Genomic DNA, 1,565 nt, shown 5'->3' on the forward strand with positions numbered 1-1,565 from the left:
GTGCGTGTGTGTGTGTGTGTGTGTGTGTGTGTGTGTGCACGTGTCTCTCTGTGTGTGTGTATTTATCTGTTCAGAGATTGCGCTGCAAATGGGTTTTTCTTCCTTCAGTCTGGAGAACATTTATGCTTCAGCTTCACATCCGTGAAACCGCAGCAGAACCACAGCGATGCCGAAGCGCTTCAGGATGAGAGCGGCTGATAATGTCTTAAACGGGAATATGATAACTAATGGTTGAACGTGTAGGAAAAGGCCGAGAGCAGCTGTAAGCATTAAATATTGTCCTTCAGAACTCACAAACTACTGCAAATCTGTCTAACGTCTTTTGTTGTGAGAAACATGTTTGTGTGTCAAAAATAAAATATTAGAGAGAAACTACATTATACTGTATTTACTTACAATATACTTTCTAAAATATAGATGATAATTTGTCAACTAATTTCCAGCTTAGTGTCTAGTAGTAAACTAGAAAACCAGTCAAGCAGGTAAACTATCCACAAGCGGAACTGTAGATTCACTACAGAATTAGAGTTATGTCTAGAAAATAATACAATGGGATGAATGTCAAATTATAATAAAAGTTCAGTTTAGCTTAAAGAAATTGTATAATAGAATGTACTTAATTAAAAATATAGAAAATAATTAAAAGATTACCTTAAATTTTCATTTAATTGCATTTTAGACTAAATTTCAAGATTACATTAAATCTGAATTTCATATTAAATATATACAGGTACATCTCAAACAATTAGAATATCATGAAAAAGGTCAATATTTTTTGTCACTCATTTCAGAAAGTGAAACCCATATATTATATAGATTCATTACACATAGAGTGAAATATTTCAAACCTTTATTTCTTGAAATTTTGATGATTATGGCTTACAGATAATGAAAACCCAAAATTCAGTGTCTCCGAAAATTAGAATATTACATAAGATCAATAAAAAAAAGGATATTTTAAACAGAAATGTCAGGCTTCTAAAAAAAAGTATGTTAATTTTTATGCACTCAATACTTGGTTGGGCCTCCTTTTGCATGAATTACTGCATCAATGCGGCGTGGCATGGAGGCAATCAGCCTGTGGCACTGCTCAGGTGTAATGGAAGACCAGGTTGCTTTGATAGCGGCCTTCAGGTCATCTGCATTGTTGGGTCTGGTGTCTCTCATCTTCCTCTTGACAATACCCCATAGATTCTCTATGGGGTTCAGGTCAGGCGAGTTTGCTGGCCAATCAAGCACAGTAACACCATGGTCATTGAACCAGCTTTTGGTACTGACTGTGGAAACTTCACACTGGACTTCAAGCAACATGGTTTCTGTGCCTCTCCACTCTTCCTCCAGACTCTGGGACCTTGATTTCCAAATTAAATGCAAAATTTACTTTCATCTGAAAAGAGGACTTTGGACCACTGAGCAACAGTCCAATTATTTTTCTCCACAGCCCAGGTAAGACGCGAGGAATGCGACATTTGTAGCCCATGTCTAGGATTCGTCTGTGCGTAGTGGCTCTTGATGCGCTGACGCCAGCCTCAGTCCTCTCCTTGTGAAGCTCCCCCAAATTCTTG

This window comes from Sinocyclocheilus anshuiensis, unplaced genomic scaffold (assembly GCF_001515605.1).
Source record: "Sinocyclocheilus anshuiensis isolate Anshui unplaced genomic scaffold, SAMN03320099.WGS_v1.1 scaffold1810, whole genome shotgun sequence".
NCBI classification, from domain to species: domain Eukaryota; kingdom Metazoa; phylum Chordata; class Actinopteri; order Cypriniformes; family Cyprinidae; genus Sinocyclocheilus; species Sinocyclocheilus anshuiensis.